Below are 23,059 nucleotides of genomic sequence, written 5' to 3'. Positions count from 1 at the left end.
TTGTAGTAGGTGCTCAATAAATCACTGACCATTGGGGAGGAGGAATGATAAGAAAGTATGTATTTTCTGTAAGTTCTGTTAGTTTTGGGAACAGGTGGTTTTAGGCTTACCAGTCAAAGTTTGGTATCTTGTCCAATATAAGACAACTTGACAAAACCCCCTTTCTGGTCATTATGTTCAACTTATTTTACTCTTAATCATTCTTGAAAATCATGGAAGTAGTGTGGAAAATTGATTGTACCTGCAGTATAGCAAAAGAGGCCAGTCTAGATAGGTAAGCAGTTATGTTTGTCCATGAGCCGATGTCTTAAAACATCTAGATTTTAGGATTTTAGTGTTGTGTTTTCTAAACATACATCGTACAGCAAACAGATAACATCGTAATAGAATAAAGGAATCTTTTGATTTAGCACCAAATTCCATAAAGCAATGACTACTGCACAGCTCTCTTGGCCATATGAATAGCAGAAATTATATTTCACTTTTTTAAAGAAATAACGAAAGTACTAAAGGTTGAAAAAAGCCCATTGGAAAAGGTCCCTGTGGTGTTTCTCTTTGGTTTCTTGTCCTCTTTCTAGAGGACAAATTTAAGAAGTCAGTGCAGTCAGGTGGTCAGTGTGGTCAGGCAGTCATGAGCAGATGGTTAAGCGATGTGCTAGGGCCCCATAGGCCAGTGAGCCTGACTGAAGAGCAGAGGCTAGCCAGTGAGCCAGTCTGAAGAACAGAGGCTAGCCAGTGAGCCTGACTGAAGAGCAGAGGCTAGCCAGTGAGCCAGTCTGAAGAGCAGAGGCTAGCCAGTGAGCCAGTCTGAAGAGCAGAGGCTAGCCAGTGAGCCCAGCTGAAGAGCAGAGGCTAGCCAGTGAGCCTGACTGAAGAGCAGAGGCTAGCCAGTGAGCCTGACTGAAGAGCAGAGGCTAGCCAGTGAACCTGACTGAAGAGCAGAGGCTAGCCAGTGAGCCTGACTGAAGAGCAGAGGCTAGCCAGTGAGCCTGACTGAAGAGCAGAGGCTAGCCAGTGAGCCTGAATGAAGAGCAGAGGCTAGCCAGTGAGCCTGACTGAAGAGCAGAGGCTAGCCACTGAGCCTGACTGTAGAGCAGAGGCTAGCCAGTGAGCCAGGCTGAAGGCTGAAGAGCAGTGATTTTAACCTTTATTTCTAAGTTCTTCAGTTTTCCTAAAAGACAAAGTTTGCCTTCATAAAGTATGGCTTAAAAAGTTCTCCTTGCTCTCTTCTTCTTATCTCCTTTCCTCTTGCTCTTATGACACAATAATTTCCTTACTCTCAATGCCTTACTCTCAACGCTATGCCTTTACTTCTAAGTTCTTCTTGAGTTCTGTTCTCTTCAGTTCAGTTCTGTCTAAAAAGCTTCTCTCTCTTTGTCCTCCGCATTTGTATATCTTTCTGAACACAGCATCACATGGTGAAAAGTTCACCACAAGTTTGCACAGGAATTCAAATCATAAGTTGGGTAATCAGTTTATGACAGGGAATGTTTACATGCACATCCATGAAGAGTAATCATCAGGATAAACCATCACCATCTGTCACTAGCTCTGCACGTTCATGGAGAGTTAAAAGCTGTAATTTTTATGAGAAAAGAATAAGTGAAATTACATATAGGCAAATCCAGTCAATTATGTTAAGTCCTTGTACCTATAGTAAATCATTAGTTCTCTTTTTATGAACTTTGGTTAATTGGTTTATACCCTCTTAGGATGGGCTATAATTTGTAGATGCCTGCTTGGTATTGCAGAAGCGATTCACTCATGACACTTTAAGAATGGCAGGGTTCTCAATGCAATTTTGATTACCAGAGAAACATAATAGCAGTCCTATTTTAAAAACTTAAAATTACTAATCTAATTTTAGGAATTCTTATAGAACCATCATTAAGAATTAAGAAATCATCTATTTGTCTGTACATCATCACGCCAAGACAATACATCTTCATTGCTCTGTGGTGATCTGCTCAAAAGAGTGGGGTAAAGAGCATGACAAATACAGAGGCAGATGCTTGCAGCCAACCATTTGGCTGAGAGCAGGGTCCCCAATGGAGGAGTAAGAGAAAGGATTGAGAGAGCTGAAGGGGTGTACAGCCCCATAAGAACAACAATAAGAAACACCCAGAGCTCCCAGGACTGAAACCACCATCCAATATGTACACATGGACAGACAGACCCATGGCTACAGCTGCATATGTAGAAGAGGATGGCCTTCTTGGGCACAAATGGGAGGAGAAGCCCTTGGTCTTGTCAAGGCTTGATGCCCCAGTGTAGGGGAAATCAGAACAGGGAGGCAGGTAGGCCTGGGTGGTTGGGTGGGTGGTAACACCCTCATAGTAGAAGGGGGAGGAGGTATTATAAGGGGTTTTGTGGATGGGAAACCAGGAAAAGGGATAACATTGGAAATGTAACAAAAGCCCTCTCTGGGGATGGACAGCGGCTAAGGTGCTCTGAGCCCCTACTTCCCTGCTGCCTCCCTTTGATCACGACTGTGGTGCATGGTGTCAGCCTGGGACTCTCCATGGGCTGCTCCTGGCACTGGACTTGGCGTTCATGCCAAAATATGATGAGCAAGGAGCACATGGTTTGTCCGGATTCAGAGCTGGGCCAGTGGCCACCAGATGACAAGCACAGCATCCTGTACGATCATGAGGTCTTTCTGGGCAAGGAGGACTCCAAGACCTTTGATAGCTAAGCCTGTACGAGAGCAGGAGAGGCTGGGGAAAATTATTGACCCCATTGACAGTGATGGACGTGGCCTTGTTACTACTGAAGACCTGAAAGTTTGGATCAAACAGGTACAAAAAAGATACATCTACCATAATGTGGCTAAACCCTGGAAGGATTATGATAGGGACATAGTTGTAAAATCTCCTGGGAAAAATACAAGCAGGCCACCTATGGCTACTACCTGGGACACCTTGTTGATTTCCAAGACGGCTGTGATGATCACAACTCTAAAAAGATGCCTCCACGAGATGAGAGGAGGTTTAAGGCCTTGACGGTGACCTGACAGCTACTCAGGACTGGTTCATTGCTTTTCTGCACTAAGAGGATTTAGAACATATGAAGGAGATTGTAGTTCTGGAAACCCTGGAGGATATCGACAAGAACGGGGATGGTTTTGTGGACTAGGATGAGTACATTGTGGACATCTTTTTCTCATTAGGACAATTGCCCTGAGACCGACTGGGTTTTGTCTGGGGAGCAGTTCAATGATTTCCCAGATCTGAACAAGGATGGGAAGCTGGAGTAGGATGAGATTCACCATTGGATCCTCCCTCAGGACTATGACCATGCACAGGCTGAGGCCCAGCATCTGGTGTATGAGTCAGATAAAAACAAGCATGAGATGCTGTCCATGGAGTAGATTCTAGACAACTGGACCATGTTTGTGGGAAGCCAAGCCACCAATTACTGGGAAGATCTTACCAAAAATCATGATGAATTTTGAAAGAAACTCATCCTCATGTGGCCAACAGTCACATGCTTTCTACGGATGTTCTGTGCGATTGCTATATTTGTCAAGTATATAGCAGTTGTGTCCCTAAACAATGAGAAACCTTTCTAAAAAAATCATAAATTGCACCAAACAATAATAGTAGGAGATTTAAACACCCTACTTTCATCAATGGACAGCTCAGGGAAACAGAAATTAAACAGAGACACAGAAAGACTAACAGGTTATGAAACAAATGGATTTAACATATATTTATAGAACACTCCACCCTAAAACCAAAGGATATACCTTCTTCTCAGCATCCCATGGTACCTTCTCCAAAATTGACCATATAATCGGTCACAAAAGAAGCCTCAACAGGTACAGGAAGATAGAAATAATCCCATGCATCCTTTCAAAAAACCACGGACTAAGGCTGCTGATCAGTAACAACAAATAGGACAGAAAGCCCACATATACGTGGAAGTTGAAGTCAATGACAACTTGGTCATTGGAGACATAAGAAAGAAATTAAAGATTTCTTAGAATTTAATGAAAATGAAGATACAACATACCCAAACTTATGGGACACAATAAAAGCAGCGCCAAGAGGAAAACTCATAGCTCTGTATGCCTGCAAAAAGAAACAAGAGAGAGCATATCTCAGCAGCTTGACAGCACACCTCAAAGCTCTAGAAAACAATTAAATAAACCCTAGAGGAGTGGAAGGCAGGAAATAATCAAACTCAGGGCTGAAATCAAACAAGAAGAAACAAAACCGAGTATCAAAAGAATCAGCAAACCCAGGAACTGGTTCTTTGAGAAAATCAACAAGATAAATAAACACTTAGCCATACTAACCAGAGGTCACAGAGAATATATCCAAATTAATAAAATCAGAAATAAAAGGGAGACATAACAACAAATTCTGAAGAAATTATGAAGATCATCAGATCCTACTATAAAAACATATATTCAACAAAACTGGAAAATGTGGAGGAAATGGACAATTTTCTATACAGATACCAGGTACCACAGTTAAATCAGGAACAAATAAACCATCTAAACAACCCCATAACTCCTAAAGAAATAGAAACTGTTATTAAACATCTCCCATCCAAAAGGAGCCCAGAACCAGATGGATTTAGTGCAGAATTCTATCAGACCTTCATAGAAGACTTCATACTAATACTGCCCAAATTATTCCGCAAAATAGAAACAGACAGAGCACTACCAAATTCCTTCTATAAAGCCACAATTACTCTTATACCTAAACAACACAAAGATACAACAAAGATAGAGTAATTCAGACCAATTTGATTTATGAATATTGATGAAAAAAATGCTCAATAAAATTCTTGCAAACTGAGTCCAAGAACACATCCAAACAATCATCCATCATGATCAAGTAGGCCTCATGGCAAGGATGCAGGGATGGTTTAATATACAGAAATCCATCAACAAAATTCACCATATAAACAAACTCAAAGGAAAAAAACCCACATGATCATTTCATTAGATGCTGAGAAATCATTTGACAAAATTCAGTAACCTTTCATTAATAAAGTCCTGGAAAGATCAGGAATCAAGGCCCATATCTAAATATAGGAAAAGGCAAAATACATCCAACCAGTAGCTAATATCAAACTAAACTGAGAAAATTGAAGGAATCCCACTAAAATCAGGGACTAGACAAGGCTGCCCACTCTTTCCTTACTTTTTCAATATGGTACTTAAAGTCCTAGCCATAGCAATCAAACAATGAAAGTAGGTCAAAGGGATAAAAATTAGAAGGGATGAAGTCAAAATACTAAAATTTGAAGATGATATGATAGTCTACTTAAGCAACACCAAAATTCCACCAGAGAACTACTTAACCTGATCAACAATTTCAGCAAACTGTCCGGGTATAAAATTAACTCAAACAATTCAGTAGTCTTCCTCTACTCAAAGGGTAAACAGGCTGAGAAAGAAATTAGGGAAATGACACCCTTCACAATAGTCCCAAATAATATAAAATAACTTGCTGTTACTTGAACCAAGCAAGTAAAAAAATCTGTATGACAAGAACTTCAAATCTCTGAAGAAATTGAAGAAGATCTCAGAAGATGGAAAGATCTCCCATGCTCATAGATTGGCAGGATGAATATGGTAAAAAATGGCCATTTTGCCAAAAGCAATCTACAGATTCAATGCCATCACCATCAATATTCCTACTCAATTCTTTATAAAGGTAGAAAGTGCAATTTGCCGTCATTTGATATAACATAAAACCCAGGATAGCAAAACTATACTCAACAATAAAAGAACTTCTGGGGGAATCACCATCTCTGACCTCAAGCAGTATTACAGAGCAAAAGTTTGTATGGTATTGGCATACAGACAGGCAGCTCAGTGGAACATAATTGAAGACACAGAAATGAACACACACCCCTATGGTCATTTGATCTTTGACAAAGGAGGTAAAACATCCAATTGAAGAAACATAGCATTTTTAACAAATGGTGCTGGATCAAGTGGAGGTAAGCATGTAGGAGAATGCAAGTTGACCCATTCTTCTTGCCCTGGACAAAGATTAAGTCCAAGTGGATCAAGGACCTCCACATCAAACCAGATACACTGAATGTAATAGATAAAAAGTAGGGAAGAGTCTCGAAGACATGAGCACTAAGGAGATATGGAGGCCAAATCTAAAGCAGAGACTGAAGGAAAAGCCATTCAGAGTCTGCCCCACATGTGGCCCATATATATACAGCCACCAAAACTAGGTAAGATTGATGAAGCTAAAAAGTGCTTACTGAAAGGGACTGGATATGCATCTCCCCTGAGAGACACATCCAGGGCATGTCAAATAAAGAGGTCATTGCTAGCAGTAAACTACTGAACTGAGAACAGGACGCCCTTTATGGGAATTAGAAGAAGGATTCAAAGAGTTGAAGGGCTTGCAACCCCATAAGAACAGCAATGCCAACCAAATAAACCACTAGCAAAAGACTATACGTGGACTGACCCAGGGGTCCAACTGCATATGTAGAAGAGAATAGCCTTGTTGGGGCACCTGTGGAAGTGGAAGCCCTTGTTCTTAACAAGGTTGGACCCTCAGTGCAGGGGAATGTCCGGGAAGGGGTTTCAAGGGGCGTGGATTGGGGGACCGTACATATGGGGAAGTGTCCAGGGAGGGTGGCTTATGGACCAAAAACTGGGAAAGGGAATAAGGTTTGAAATGTAAATAAAAAGTATATATCTATTAAACCAAAATTTTAATAAATGATAATAATAGTAAGAAATAATCAAGAAAAAAAAGAAAATGTGAATAAGAAAGAAATTTTAGGACTTGGAAAAAGATGAATGCCAGGTATTTGAAAAACTGTATGACCATGGTAAACACTTTAATATATGTGAGAAATTTTTTACATGTTACTGAATTACATCTTTTTTTTAAATAGTGAATGGAAATACAGTCCCTTCCTGGGTGTGAGGCTGGGTATCCAGATGTAGTGGAATTCATTATTTGTTGGTCCTGAACCTTTGAGTCTGCTTCTAACTCAGCTTATGCCAAGGAAACTAGGCCAAGGTGATGTCTAAGCCATTGACCAAACTATCTGGACTAACAATCACAGGTGAAATTCCACCTTGTAAATGGGAGGAGAGGAATAAAAGATACCTTTAAGGATTTAAAAAAGATGAAATATACCCAAAAAAATCCAATAAAAAAGTTTAAAATAAAAATAACGTAGGAAATACAAAATACTGGGGTGCCATTCCAGAATCATGATGTGTTTCTTCTTTGATAGCTTACAGGTTAATTTACTTCTCTATGACTGTTTTCTTATTTGAAAGTAAGTAATGGCATCATCTGTGGAGTGATGGTGAGAACAAAAGCTTTGCCGAACTTGAATAATCGATCCCTCCTGAGCATGTGCTTAACATTCTAAGCACAGGGAAATTTCCTGAGGGGATTAAAGAACAAAATCTAAACATAAAACAGGAACAACAACGATGTAAAAACATTCTGCATGCTCGGTATGAAGACATGTTACAACTTTAATCAGCTTTGTAGGTATTTCTAATAAACATCCAAAGAAACAAAAATCCCATCACAGTCCTTGCAGTTGCATCCAACAAAGAGAGAGCTGTGAGGTAGTGTGTGCTGCTTCTTTCCCCAGATACCCCTGGGCCTCAGGCCTGCATCCAGTGACCTGGACCTAAGAGCAGCCAGGTTGAAATTCCTGCTGCCATGGCAGGATTCTGCAGGAACATTTCCCTTTGACAATAAGGAACCTGTGTGGAGGAGACCTCTTGGTGAGTCCTCATGGACTCTACATGTCCTATTCTACAGGGAGAAGCCCTGCCAGGTCTTTGGCAAGGCCAGCCAGTTGTTTGGGTAAGTCTCTGGTCCTGTGGCAGAGGGCTAGGAATGGCAGAAAGAATGGCAGCTCCACTGAGAGCAAAGGTTAACCCTTCTAGGCCTATGACCTCCTAATTAATTTATCTTTTCACCTGATGCCCTATTCACATTTTCTTACTATCATACAACTGTGATCTTGATGAGCAGCTGGGCTCTTATTTTCTTAATCAGTTCTTTGTTGTCACAGACGTTTTTAACTTACTCCAACCCATGAGACTTATTCACACCTTCTGTATGCAGTAGGACCCTTGGTGGGCTGTCATCTCAAAAATAGAAGGTTCAGTAATCCAAAAGATTGGACTCCAATTTACCTCAGGCCAGGTAAGAAGTCAGCCACCATTAGTAAAAGAGAAAGGGAAAAATTACATAGGAAAAACAAGTGGCTTAATTAGAAGAGATCCTCAACTTCTAAGGGGTGCACATCTGCACCCCTCTCTTCTGAGCTTTGTAAAGTGATGTTGTATAACTCTAGATGGTAGTAAAAGGCAGAGCTCTTCACAGGAAGGTCAAACATGATTTTCACTCTTACATCTGTGAGGTGGGGTGGCATTATAGCACACATTCAGGTAGAATTATAACACCAAGGATAAGAAGACAGAATCCATATATCACAATGCCAAATAGACTCCCTCCTCAACTTATGGACCCATTAAAATTGAGGTTCAACCTGAACTGAGGCCATTCCACTCCCTTCCCATCCTCCTGATTCTTATGTTTAGTAGGAGTAAAGGATCATGGTGCAGCCCCCAATATTCTCATGACTAGACTTGCCTATTCAGGACGAATGATATTGGAGAAGTGATGGCTATATAGTTACAATGTAGTAACACAAGCTCCAAGTTGACATTTGCTCACTGACGTCCAATTTAATTGTCTTGTTATATTTGAGAAAGGGAGGATGCCCTACTTAATATATAAAAGGGAAAGAAATTTATTATTTTATATATGCCCTGTAGTTGGTCTCTATGTTCCCAAGAAAAAGGAGTTTTTATTGCAAAAAAAATAGGATTATACACCATTGATTTTGTGAAATACATGGATATGTAATTGGAAACAATGTCAGCTGTCAAGGACTGCACACTAATCAACTATTTCTCGGTTTTATACACTCAGAGATATAGAAGAAACATATTGGCCTCCACAAAAAGGGAAAAGCTTAAGAATCGAAATGTATGTCACATGCATTGTCTCGGGTAGTAGATTTACTTTTAAGAAAAAACTGCCCCCTCCTTGGCCCCTAGAGATTTGGGTGCTAAGAAAAATCTGTTCTCCAATTCAGGGTTGTAAGCAACTCTCCCCAGCAAAAGCATTGTTGACTTCTAATGAAGCAGAGAGACATATCTAGCTTTGAAACAGAGGTTGCCAAATGGTATTCCCAGTGATACATGGGAGACTGGAGGAAAGGGTCCCCACAGAAATTCATCACTTTGTGGAGAGCTGGTTAGTAGGTAGGCCATAGAACTTTCCAATGACATCATCAGTAAGCCCTTCACTGGACACTCTATTGTATCTAAGAGATCCCTAGAATCTTCAGTGATGTCACCAGTGTTGTGGTGAAACCAACTGCCTTTGGGATATTACTTCAGTTCCCTTTGGGTTCACAAGCAGGCATGTTTCGCCAGCTGCTCAGGCTATTTCGGAAGGAAAGGGGAGATCAAGGAGAGACCACACCAGGTCAGAGGGAAGCTGACCCCCTCTCTAGTGAAACAGGAAGGAGGAAATCATTCTGTGGAAGGCTTGGTGAGTCCTGGGCAGAGTTGGGGAACATCCTCAAGGAGGTAGTTTTGAGATGTGCCTTCTAAGACTAGGCCTTACAAGCAGGAGCCTTGGGATTTCTCAAAGGCAAACCAAGAGTCAGGAGTTCCTAATCTTTAATTTGAGAGAAAGCCATAAACTGGTAAGCCTTCAGTGTCTTTTCTTGAAGCTTTTTAAATGTGAGTGTCAATGAATGGCAGGAGGAGGCACTGTGAGATTAACAATGTGACCATCCATGGTTGGGAGTTGAAGCACTTCATCCTCTAGATTACTGTAGGTTACATAAGTGTCTGATGGCGAGAACAAGGAAGGATGCACCCCTAGTCATGAATTGAGTTCTCAGACACTTTGAGCTGCAACACAGATGATTAGAGCTTGATGGTGCTAAGCATTATGAACTCCAGGGTTAACTGCACCACATCTGATATGAGGGAACAATGTCTCAATGTTTATGTATCAGTCAGGTTATACTGTTCAGGGTGAGGGGTCCTGTAATAGTGAGTGTGGCACGTGTATGGCATTAGAGGTTGGGAAGAGGGACATAGCTTAAAAATCCACCTTTAAGAAAGCTTTTCTGCTCTTCCAGGGATTCACCCAGTCTCTACTATTTCCCCTTCCTGAACCTCCTTTTCGGATTCAGAATGATCTTTTCTGCCTGTGGGCCATCAAATATGCAAATTCACTTGGGTTTATCTATCTACAGGTTTTGGTAGGAAGGCATCATCCGAAAGTGTCATCAGCAAGCAAGAGGAGCTTCTAAAGGAACTGGAGGAACTCAAATTTGAAATCCAGAAGTGTCAATTCGAGAGGGATGAACTTTACCAAATCCTGGACCTTTATATCTATGATGATTGGGACCACAGGTAGTCATTATGCCCAGTAACCTGTTCACAGTCTTGTGCTCTCTTTCTGCTAACCCGATATTTCCTCATAGCACGAGAGAGTTTCACCTCTCATCCTGGATTTGAAGGAGCCTTGGCAGGCATTACCTTTGAGATAAGCTAGGTGCTGTGTGTGTTTAGGGTTAACCTTTTTGTACTTGACCCTGAGCTCCTTGGATTAGCATTGGTTCTGTCAGCAGCTGGAAGGACCTGGTCACACTTGCTGCAACTGTGTGTGTGAATGAAATGCCTGCACGGCATCACTCTTTTCCTCTGAATTTATTCTCTATACACTGATTCTATGGCACCTCCATGCATGTAGTTGGCATTCTAAATGTGTTTGGATATGGGTTGGTATGTATGTATGTGGAAGTACATGTGGTGTTTTACTCAGGGTCAGGACGTCTGGGACCTTTGATGGGGTCTGAGGATTTGGTTGATCAACAGTTTGCAGGTCATGATAGTGATGAGTATATGGAGGCCCACACTGATCAACAGAGCACTTTGCTCCTTCTGTATACCTTGGTGGCACACAGGACTCTCCCGAGGGGAGGAGGTGCTATAAATCCTCTTCCCTGTCAAACTTAGTTATGCCCTCTGAGAATTCATGTAACGACAGAAACCAAGGATTGAGTATACCTGCTTTCAAAACAAGAGAAATGTCATCACAGCTTTCTCTTGGGCCCAAAGCTGTAGCACAGACTGGAGGAATCTTCTTCCTGAACTAGTCAATTCCATCATGCTCACCTGGCCAGCTCTTGAAGGTCAGGTCCCTCCAATTGGTACCGTGGCTCTGTTGTCCTGTGCCCAGGATAATAAGTTTAATCAGTACAACTACTTCAAAGGAGCAAGAATGTGCTATATACTGGGTTTAGGTAATTGAGAGAACAGTCTGATTTCACCTAATTTTTTTTACCTGCTTTGATCGTTAGTTTTTTATTTTTTTAACTATCCAGTGATGTTTTATTGTGACCTAGAAAGGGTCACTGTGGGAATAAATTCTTGACAGTTCTTATTCCAAACAGGCAGGTCTCAGGCTCTGCCCACTCCTATATAATAAGTCTTTGCAGAACCATATCTCCCCAGGCTTTTAAGGAGTCCTTATTTCAAAACAAAATTTGCTTATTTACATGGAAATATTTTCTGTGGATTGAGTCTCACTGTTGTGTTTTGGTCTGGTTTTTGAATTTGCCAATTTCTTCCCTTCTACCATTCCTTGAATTTGAACTTTTTTATTATATATTTTTTATTTACATTTCTCCTAATTCTGAAATCGTGAGTTCAAAACATTATTTGTTCCTTTGGCCATGACCTAACCCAGGCTGGATGTCGAATTGCCAGTCCTTCAATCCGAACATGAGATGAGAATAATGGCTATGCAAATGATGACCAACTCAATAAGTGATGCCATAGAGAGGTACAAGGAGCTCATACAAGTGAACAGTTCCTACCGGTGAGTCGCTGACAGAGATTAGAACCCAGCACTAGGCAGGGAATGATTCTGTCCTGTATGACTTTGAACAAAAGTCAGGGCTCTGGTTCCAAGTCAGTGTCTGACTCTTAACAAGAAGCCTGCCTCCTGGCAAGAGTCTTAGATTTGTAGCTCTTGGACTCAGTTGTCCTACATGTGAAGGGTGTAGAAGACCCTCCAATTGTTATTTTCCCCATTAAGGATCCTCTAGATAGAAAAGGTTTGCACCATGATGGGAATATCAATCAACTCTGAATCTCTCGGACTCTGACAGGAGATTTAAAGATCTGTGATCCATGAGAAACACATGGAAAGACTATATAGCTATTGGGTCTTCTATCCTCCCTCAGAGGGGATTTGACCTCTACTTGCAGATGGTTTCAGCATACTATGGACATATGAGCTCCCTTATGGACCGTTTCTTCTACCTTGATTTATATAAACCGTCTTAGTGTCAGGATTTTCAGAAGTACTTTCATTCACAGGGAATGTGGCCTCTGGATTTGACCTCCTCTAATTGGTGCTAACTTGTATAGTGTGGCTCTAGTCTGGGGATTTCTGGGGATGAGGACCCTTAAAGGGATGATTGTACTTGCAAGAGTGTCAGGCAAATAGAAGCTGGCAGGCATTTACCATTTTTTGTTTGTGTTTCAGCGTGAGGCACTCCCAGCTCCTGCGTGAACAAGCTCAATTAAAGAACAATATACAGATTTTGCTGAATGAGAAGAGAAAACTGCTGGTGGAGCAGACTGAACTGCCAGCATCCTCTGTGGAGGCAAAGAGGCTCTGTGAAGAGGCCAGAATGAACATCTGTGACCCCAGTGCCAAGCAACAGCAGGTAGGGTTAGGACTCAGGGTCAGGCTGTCCTCATGTCTTACCATAAACATAGACAACCAATGTAGCTGTCTATTGAGGGATCTATGTCCTGACCTAGGTCTCATCCAAGTGTTCATTTATGTGATGGTTTACTAGGCTTTCTGTGGAGATAGCCCCTCTTCAAGAAACTGCGTGTTTGGAAAGCAAATGCTCCTGCTCTTCGAGAATCTGCAGTTTATTAAGTGAGATGGGTTGATCACACATCACAGCACTACATGCCATATGTGTAGAGGGTGCTATGTGGGAGCCCGTCTTTAGACTAGAGCAGGGCTTTGAAGGATGAAGCAAAAGCCCAGAGCCCATTTTCTTTGCAGGGGTCCTGTGAGATTCCAGGAACTAAATAGTTTAGAAGGAGGAGAGCCTGGTGGAAATGCCAAAGAAATGGTTCTCACTGTCATCTTTTGGTGGATTTGTTCTTTCTCCACCATTTTCCCTGTATATCAAGACCATCTCTTCATGCTTCCTAAATCATGGTACCTGACAGAGAAAGAGTAGCAGCATGTCAGTCCTGTTTTGTTCGAGTGTTGCTGGAGAGTTCATATCTTGACATTATACTCTGTAGATGCTTGGAAAAGCAGGGATGTGGAAAGGTGTTCTCAAAACCTGACAATTGGCATGAGAGATTTGAGACTTCAAGAACAGAGTTATCTACCCCCATTCTCATCAAGAAGAGTGCTATCTAGGCCTTTTTGTTCCTCTCAGGAGAAATGGCTGAGTAGTGATTCTCTCTTAAAATACCTGCTTTGAATAGTCTATATTATGTTGTTCCTCCAATATGATGGGATCTACATTGTTTTCTGCCGACTTGCGATTTTTGGTGTGTGTGTGTGTGTGTGTGTGTGTGTGTGTCTGTTTGTGCTTGTTTGTGTGTGTGTCTGTATGGGTGTGTGATAGAGTATGTGTGTGTGAGTGGGTGTATGTTGTGAGTGTGTGTATGTGTGTATGTGTGTGTGAGTGTGTGTGAGTGTGTCTGTGAGTGTGTATTAGGGTGTTTATATGTGACTCTGTGTGTGTGTGTGTGAGTGTGTGTATGTGTGTGTGTGTGTGTGTGTGTGTCTGTTTGTGTGTACCAGCTGTGGCTCAGCATGTTTATGCTCATGTTGTGGGTTTAATTCTGTATGATTTTCCAAGTGTTTCTAGTATGGGTTCTTTTGTGTGTGTGTGTGTGTGTGTGTGTGTGTGTGTGTGTGTGTGTGTGTGTGTATGTATGTGTGTGTGTGTGTTTCCCTGTGCATAATTGCACAGCTGAGTCTCTATTGCCCTGTTTCATGAGAAAAAGAATCTAAGAGTTCAATTTGCCTCCATGAATATCAAATATAGCACCCCAATCACTTGGAATCTCCACCTACCTCTGTACAGCAAAAGAACCCAAAACACGTGTAAAGTTAGATTTTCAAGTGATTAGGGAAAAATGACTGGTCTGCATCGAAATCCTTTGGAGCACATCAAAGGAATGGAGTACATGGAGGTAAGGGGGGCTGCTTTTTAAAATCCATTGATTTATGATCCTTCTCTGTTCTTTGTGAATGGTGAAAGCCCACTGGAAGGTTGTGTCACTCACTGTGTCTTCTCCAAGGTTGCTTTCCACATTGCCTGCTACCATTTCTTTCCAGCTACCTTGGCACACTACAGTTTCTGCTGGGAGTTTGGCTTGGATTTTATTCATTGAGAATTTGAGTTGCTTGGAGTTGTATTGTCATCCAGCAAAAGCCTCATAGCTATGCTGTGGTGCAAGAACAGGGCAGTTTCAGGAGCCCCTTTAGGTGCACAGATAATCTAAAGCGCTCCCCTATGTTATCTGTGTAGCATTCTGCAAGTGCTGTCAATCAACATCATTTTCTCTCAGTTAATTTCAGCCTCAATGGAGTTAGGAGAAATGATGAAATTCAGACGGGTCTGTTAGTGGACGATCAGAAAGGCCTGTGAGAAGCCATGTTCTTTAAGTGGAACAGAAGTCTTAGTTGACCCGGAGATCCCAGAGAAAAGAATAGGTGTGCAACTAGAGCACATCTGGGTTGTAGTGGTCCAAGGAGGGAAACTGTATGAGAGGTTGGAGCCTTTCAATGGATTATGACTCAGTGTGAGATAATCCATGTAAGCATTTATTTATTTACTCCAAATATCTGTGACACAATCACATAATAGGTAGAAACATTGTTCATTTGGATCCTGGTTATGGAGATTTCCTATGATTCTGGGGGCATAGCTTTGGGCATGAAGTCACTCAGGCTATGGTAAAGAGAGCTCCTATTAGAAGAAGCTGCACTCTATGGGGAAAGTCTGAAACAGTGAACAAGAACAGGAGTCTAGTCCACCACCAACATATGATCATGTGCTGGGAAACAAGACTGCTCTACACAGCCTTGGGAACTTGCTAAGCCAGATTGGTAATAGGGAAAGAACACTGATTCTATGTCGGCTTATGGGAGGACAGCACATCACTGACTGAGCTGTCTATAGGCTATGACCACTATGTTCATAACCCACTCAACATTTGTTTTCAGGCCTGCAGAATATCCTGGGGAATCATTATATTAAACATTAAAAGGGAAAGTAAACACTGCAATGTACTATGTTTATATTGTGTAAACACAAATGGCTTGTGTGTTTGCGAGTTAGTATTAGTGTGTCTATGTGTCTGTGTGTATGTTTGTGTGTGCACACATGCATGCATGCTTCCATTGACAGTACACTCATCTGATGACCAGGATAAGGAAGGATTAGAGGAAAGAATGCAGGACATTCTGAAGCAGAAAGAACCGATCAACCAGGAAAGTGGCTTGGGAGGAACATTGTAGAAGCATTCTGATATTTTTGAGATCAGGCAGGAACACAGACTGGCAGAAGCCAATTGGATTTCCTGTCCCTATATAACTATCCTTTTTGGATGGCTGATCATTGACAAGGTTTTTACCTTCAGTCACCTAAAGAACTACCCAGAGTATTGTTCTGGTACAGTTTATGTGAATTTTGTCCATGACAGGATATGTATAATCCTCAGGATTTCTTTGTATTTTGTACTTCATTCTTCCTGTTAACTCTCTGATAAGATCTGAGAACATTTTCTCTTCTGTCGTCTCACAAATTGCATTACAATAAGCATAGTCTTACAGGGGTGCTGTTATGTATCTCCATCACCATAAACTTTACTGTTCCTTGTGTATGCTGTGAGCACATTCTCAGTGATTACAGGATCTGTGCAGTGAGCATGAATTTGAAATGAGATGGCTTCTCTGTGTATTTGCAGATTCAGTGGTTACAAATTGAACCTAGGCAGGTTCCTACAGTGCTAACATAATCAGAACTTTCACCACATTTCCGGACATGTTCTCCAGAAGGAATCCACATGGTATTCTAGGTTGCTCATACCATTCTTGAACTCAGATTCAGACCCAGCTACAATGTTATTATTCAATATAATAAACCTGGACCAGTGACAAAATATGCTCATTTTTCTCTTAATCCCAGTACAGTGCATATTCCACAGTTCAAATTCTAGCAGTTTGAAAAGCTGAGATATAAATCCAAGCCCAGGTACTCTATGACACTTGGGGATGCAGGGACTGACCTCAGCTGACAGGTCATGCTGGATTGTCCAACTGAACAGAGCTGATGTAAGAGGGAGAGCTGAATTGACAACCACTCACTAAACCTTTATTCCCTTGCTCTGCTAGGTCTGAAATTCTCCAGCAGAAACTCGAACATGACACAGACCAGGACAAGATCTCCCTTGGAGAGAAGAGCTACAGGAGGAGAACTAAGTGTGCACAGCAAATACACCACTATTGTATCTCATCTGTAATGTCCATAGCAATTGTGGACTGCATTTTCCTCCTTTAGTTTACATTCTTTGGATTGAATAGGCCTTACTTTCACCTCAGCTCTCTCCAGCAAGTGTACACTTTTGGAGGAACTCAGAGAAGTGTTGATGCACATCAGTCAAGAGCTGCTGGTCATCCAGAAAGACTCTGCACGTTTAAATTTGTACCTGTCCTGATGGGTCATCCAGAAGAGTTTCATGGAGATCAGGTCACAACATTGGACAGACTATGAAACAAAGTCTGTAATATCATTTATACTCAGTATTGGTAAGCTTTTTCCTTAATACCCCCACTGCAAGCAAACAGACCTACTTCCACTTCTCTTGAAAATATTATTACCATCAGTAACTGCTTGTCTACTATGTCTCCAAGGCAAGCCACAGGCTATAAGTCTATTCTGCAAAAGGAGCAGCAAAAGAATGCTTAGCGCAATTCCTCTATTTAAAGTTTGCTTGAGTTTTGATTATTTTGGTTATTTGGTTTTCCTTCTATTCATTAGAAGATTTGTTAATTATGTGTTGTTGTTGTTTTGTTCATTTGCTTTTCTATTTTGATAAGGATATAGACTGTATATATTGACTACCTGCATCTGGTTACTATCAAGTAAATTGGATGTATTCTGGTAAATAAAGGAGTTATCTCAAACTCTTCACTCTTAAGAACCTTCTTTATTGATCACTAATGTAAACATCTGAAGTCCCACAGCTATCAGGGAGGGATCGATCTCTGCATTCTCATGGGCACTGTGCATCAGTCTTACTGAGATTCAAAGGCAATTATACAGTCACTGTTCACTGTGTTTCCAACTCTGTGAATTTCCAGTTCATCATGCATATCGTACCCACTGTGTATGCTTGCTGTCAAATATATAGTTACCTCTAAATTATACTCTGTGGATGAGCATGTTGAACAAATTAATGGGATAAACATTAATTTTTCTGTAATATCTCCTAGGACATAAAAACATGGTATAAGGGATTTTAAAGCAGTCGGAAATCCTGCACCCAAATCCCAGGGCAGAGGGTGTTGAACACCCAGGAATGCAGATAATCCTGATACCACAGGACAGAAAGCCACTTCTGCCTAGCTCTTCCCATATCTCTGGCCCCATATTAATCTGCATGATGCCTCTGGAAACAGGAATAGAGGAGCAGTCAGCGGCAGGAACCTGCTTGGTTCAGCCTGGGCTGAGAACCTACCTGGGTCCTGAGCATATTTGAAGAAAACCAGAGGAATACAATTCTGTGTTTCCTGATTGTGACTTTTTTTATTTGAAGCTCTAAACACCATTTTGTTGTTGTTGAATTTTAATTGGATATCTTTCATTTCGAAGTCAAATGTTATTCTTTCCTTGTTTTCCAGAAATAAGTCTGAATACCATCACCCTCCCCCTCTTCTATAAGGTATTCCCTTCACCAGCCATCCACTTTCCCAGCCTAGGCAGGACCAAGGGCTGCTCATTCCATTTGTGCCCAAGAAGACCACCCTCTGATACACATGCAGATGGGGCCATGGCACAGTCCCTGTATAGTGATTGTGTAGTGGTTTAGTCTCTTGGAACTCTGCTTGGCAGGCATGGTTGTTCTTATGCGGTTGCAAGTCCCTTCAGCTCTTTCAATCTTTCTGTAATTCCTCCGAGGTCCAGTTCTCAGATCAGTGGTTTGCTGCTAGCATTTGCCACTGTATTTGACATGATCTGGCTGTGCCTCTCAGGAGACATCTATATCCAGTTCCTGTCAGCCTGCACTTCTTTTTTTTTTTTTGTATTTTTTTTTTATTAACTTGTGTATTTCTTATATACATTTCGAGTGTTATTCCCTTTCCCGGTTTCCGGGCAAACATCCCCCTCCCCCCTCCCCTTCCTTATGGGTGTTCCCCTCCCAACCCTCCCCCCATTGCCGCCCTCCCCCCATAGACTAGTTCACTGGGGGTTCAGTCTTAGCAGGACCCAGGGCTTCCCCTTCCACTGGTGCTCTTACTAGGATATTCATTGCTACCTATGGGGTCAGAGTCCAGGGTCAGTCCATGTATAGTCTTTAGGTAGTGGCTTAGTCCCTGGAAGCTCTGGTTGCTTGGCATTGTTGTACTTTTGGGGTCTCGAGCCCCTTCAAGCTCTTCCAGTTCTTTCTCTGATTCCTTCAATAGGGGACCTATTCTCAGTTCAGTGGTTTGCTGCTGGCATTCACCTCTATATTTGCTGTATTCTGGCTGTGTCTCTCAGGAGCGATCTACATCTGGCTCCTGTCGGTCTGCACTTCTTTGCTTCATCCATCTTGTCTAATTGGGTGGCTGTATATGTATGGGCCACATGTGGGGCAGGCTCTGAATGGGTGTTCCTTCAGTCTCTGTTTTAATCTTTGCCTCTCCCTTCCCTGCCAAGGGTATTCTTTTTCCTCATTTAAAGAAGGAGTGAAGCATTCACATTTTGATCATCCGTCTTGAGTTTCGTTTGTTCTAGGGATCTAGGGTAATTCAAGCATTTGGGCTAATAGCCACTTATCAATGAGTGCATACCATGTATGTCTTTCTGTGATTGGGTTAGCTCACTCAGGATGATATTTTCCAGTTCCAACCATTTGCCTACGAATTTCATAAACTCGTTGTTTTTGATAGCTGAGTAATATTCCATTGTGTAGATGTACCACATTTTCTGTATCCATTCCTCTGTTGAAGGGCATCTGGGTTCTTTCCATTTTCTGGCTATTATAAATAAGGCTGCGATGAACATAGTGGAGCACGTGTCTCTTTTATATGTTGAGGCATCTTTTGGGTATATGCCCAAGAGAGGTATAGCTGGATCCTCAGGCAATTCAATGTCCAATTTTCTGAGGAACCTCCAGACTGATTTCCAGAATGGTTTTACCAGTCTGCAATCCCACCAGCAATGGAGGAGTGTTCCTCTTTCTCCACATCCTCGCCAGCATCTGCTGTCACCTGAGTTTTTGATCTTAGCCAATCGCACTGGTGTGAGGTGAAATCTCAGGGTTGTTTTGATTTGCATTTCCCTTATGACTAAAGATGTTGAACATTTCTTTAGGTGTTTCTCAGCCATTCGGCATTCCTCAGCTGTGAATTCTTTGTTTAGCTCTGAACCCCATTTTTAATAGGGTTATTTGTTTCCCTGCGGTCTAACTTCTTGAGTTCTTTGTATATTTTGGATATAAGGCCTCTATCTGTTGTAGGATTGGTAAAGATCTTTTCCCAGTCTGTTGGTTGCCGTTTTGTCCTAACCACAGTGTCCTTTGCCTTACAGAAGCTTTGCAGAATTATGAGATCCCATTTGTCGATTCTTGATCTTAGAGCATAAGCCATTGGTGTTTTGTTCAGGAAATTTTTTCCAGTGCCCATGTGTTCCAGATGCTTCCCTAGTTTTTCTTCTATTAGTTTGAGTGTGTCTGGTTTGATGTGGAGGTCCTTGATCCACTTGGACTTAAGCTTTGTACAGGGTGATAAGCATGGATCGATCTGCATTCTTCTACATGTTGCCCTCCAGTTGAACCAGCACCATTTGCTGAAAATGCTATCTTTTTTCCATTGGATGGTTTTGGCTCCTTTGTCAAAAATCAAGTGACCATAGGTGTGTGGGTTCATTTCTGGGTCTTCAATTCTATTCCATTGGTCTATCTGTCTGTCTCTGTACCAATACCATGCAGTTTTTATCACTATTGCTCTGTAATACTGCTTGAGTTCAGGGATAGTGATTCCCCCTGAAGTCCTCTTATTGTTGAGGATAGCTTTAGCTATCCTGGGTTTTTTGTTATTCCAGATGAATTTGCAAATTGTTCTGTCTAACTCTTTGAAGAATTGGATTGGTATTTTGATGGGGATTGCATTGAATCTGTAGATTGCTTTTGGTAAAATGGCCATTTTTACTATATTAATCCTGCCAATCCATGAGCATGGGAGATCTTTCAATCTTCTGAGGTCTTCTTCAATTTCTTTCCTCAGTGTCTTGAAGTTCTTATTGTACAGATCTTTTACTTGCTTGGTTAAAGTCACACCGAGGTACTTTATATTATTTGGGTCTATTATGAAGGGTGTCGTTTCCCTAATTTCTTTCTCGGCTTGTTTCTCTTTTGTATAGAGGAAGGCAACTGATTTATTTGAGTTAATTTTATACCCCGCCACTTTGCTGAAGTTGTTTATCAGCTTTAGTAGTTCTCTGGTGGAACTTTTGGGATCACTTAAATATAATATCATGTCATCTGCAAATAGTGATATTTTGACCTCTTCTTTTCCGATCTGTATCCCTTTGATCTCCTTTTGTTGTCTGATTGCTCTGGCTAGAATTTCAAGAACTATATTGAATAAGTAGGGAGAGAGTGGGCAGCCTTGTCTAGTCCCTGATTTTAGTGGGATTGCTTCAAGTTTCTCTCCATTTAGTTTAATGTTAGCAACTGGTTTGCTGTATATGGCTTTTACTATGTTTAGGTATGGGCCTTGAATTCCTATTCTTTCCAGGACTTTTATCATGAAGGGGTGTTGAATTTTGTCAAATGCTTTCTCAGCATCTAATGAAATGATCATGTGGTTCTGTTCTTTCAGTTTGTTTATATAATGGATCACGTTGATGGTTTTCCGTATATTAAACCATCCCTGCATGCCTGGGATGAAGCCTACTTGATCATGGTGGATGATTGTTTTGATGTGCTCTTGAATTCGGTTTGCCAGAATTTTATTGAGTATTTTTGCGTCGATATTCATAAGGGAAATTGGTCTGAAGTTCTCTTTCTTTGTTGTGTCTTTGTGTGGTTTAGGTATAAGAGTAATTGTGGCTTCGTAGAAGGAATTCGGTAGGGCTCCATCTGTTTCAATTTTGTGGAATAGTTTGGATAATATTGGTATGAGGTCTTCTATGAAGGTTTGATAGAATTCTGCACTAAACCCGTCTGGACCTGGGCTCTTTTTGGTTGGGAGACCTTTAATGACTGCTTCTATTTCCTTAGGAGTTATGGGGTTGTTTAACTGGTTTATCTGTTCCTGATTTAACTTCGATACCTGGTATCTGTCTAGGAAATTGTCCATTTCCTGAAGATTTTCAAATTTTGTTGAATATAGGTTTTTATAGTAAGATCTGATGATTTTTTGAATTTCCTCTGAATCTGTAGTTATGTCTCCCTTTTCATTTCTGATTTTGTTAATTTGGACGCACTCTCTGTGTCCTCTCGTTAGTCTGGCTAAGGGTTTATCTATCTTGTTGATTTTCTCAAAGAACCAACTTTTGGTTCTGTTGATTCTTTCTATGGTCCTTTTTGTTTCTACTTGGTTGATTTCAGCTCTGAGTTTGATTATTTCCTGCCTTCTACTCCTCCTGGGTGTATTTGCTTCTTTTTGTTCTGGAGCTTTTAGGTGTGCTGTCAAGCTGCTGACATATGCTCTTTCCTGTTTCTTTCTGCAGGCACTCAGCGCTATGAGTTTTCCTCTTAGCACAGCTTTCATTGTGTCCCATAAGTTTGGGTATGTTGTATCTTCATTTTCATTAAATTCTAAAAAGTTTTTACTTTCTTTCTTTATTTCTTCCTTGACCAGGTTATCATTGAGTAGAGCATTGTTCAATTTCCACATATATGTGGGCATTCTTCCCTTATTGTTATTGAAGACCAGTTTTAGGCCGTGGTGGTCCGATAGCACGCATGGGATTATTTCTATCTCTCTGTACCTGTTGAGGCCCGTTTTTTGACCAATTATATGGTCAATTTTGGAGAAAGTGCCATGAGGAGTTGAGAAGAAGGTATATCCTTTTGCTTTAGGATAGAATGTTCTATAAATATCTGTTAAGTCCATTTGGCTCATGACTTCTCTTAGTCTGTCGACATCACTGTTTAATTTCTGTTTCCATGATCTGTCCATTGATGAGAGTGGGGTGTTGAAATCTCCCACTATTATTGTGTGAGGTGCAATGTGTGTTTTGAGCTTTAGTAAGGTTTCTTTTATGTATGTAGGTGCCCTTGTATTTGGGGCATAGATAATTAGGATTGAGAGTTCATCTTGGTGGATTTTTCCTTTGATGAATATGAAGTGTCCTTCCTTATCTTTTTTGATGACTTTTAGTTGGAAATTGATTTTATTTGATATTAGAATGGCTACTCCAGCTTCCTTCTTCTGACCATTTGCTTGGAAAGTTGTTTTCCAGCCTTTCACTCTGAGGTAGTGTCTGTCTTTGTCTCTGAGGTGTGTTTCCTGTAGGCAGCAGAATGCAGGGTCCTCGTTGCGTATCCAGTTTGTTAATCTATGTCTTTTTATTGGGGAGTTGAGGCCATTGATATTGAGAGATATTAAGGAATAGTGATTATTGTTTCCCTTCATATTCATATTTGGATGTGAGGTTATGTTTGTGTGCTTTCATTCTCTTTGTTTTGTTGCCAAGACGATTAGTTTCTTGCTTCTTCTAGGGTATAGCTTACCTC

The 23,059-nt window shown here is 41.2% G+C and overlaps 1 long non-coding RNA gene across 1 annotated transcript; it reads left to right on the top strand.

Annotated features, from left to right (window-relative positions):
• The first annotated feature begins 1,072 nt into the window (after positions 1-1,072).
• On the top strand, positions 1,073-17,667 carry LOC134480480 (uncharacterized). Its single transcript, XR_010054918.1, has 3 exons — positions 1,073-9,587; positions 10,306-11,936; positions 12,609-17,667. It is a non-coding gene; the product is annotated as an uncharacterized LOC134480480 (long non-coding RNA).
• The last annotated feature ends 5,392 nt before the right edge of the window (positions 17,668-23,059 follow it).

The sequence above is a fragment of the Rattus norvegicus genome, chromosome 9 (genome assembly GCF_036323735.1).
Source record: "Rattus norvegicus strain BN/NHsdMcwi chromosome 9, GRCr8, whole genome shotgun sequence".
NCBI lineage: Eukaryota > Metazoa > Chordata > Mammalia > Rodentia > Muridae > Rattus > Rattus norvegicus.
The sequence above is the reverse complement of the archived record's forward strand: the minus strand, read 5'-3'. Positions and strand labels throughout refer to the sequence as shown.